Genomic DNA, 232 nt, shown 5'->3' with positions numbered 1-232 from the left:
AGAACACGTGCTGCAGCATTCTGGATCAGCTGAAGAGCCCTATGGACTTTTCCGAGCAGCCTGATATTAAAGAATAACAGTAATCTAGCCTATAAGTAACAAATGCATGGACTAGTTTTTCTGCATCAATTTTAGACAAGATATTCCTGATTTTTGCAATATTACGTAGGTGAAAAAAAAGTGGTCCTTGAAATTTGCTTTCATTTGGCTTGATCGATAGATATAATTGAGT

This window comes from Etheostoma spectabile, chromosome 24 (assembly GCF_008692095.1).
Source record: "Etheostoma spectabile isolate EspeVRDwgs_2016 chromosome 24, UIUC_Espe_1.0, whole genome shotgun sequence".
NCBI lineage: Eukaryota > Metazoa > Chordata > Actinopteri > Perciformes > Percidae > Etheostoma > Etheostoma spectabile.
This window is presented reverse-complemented; position numbering follows the sequence as displayed.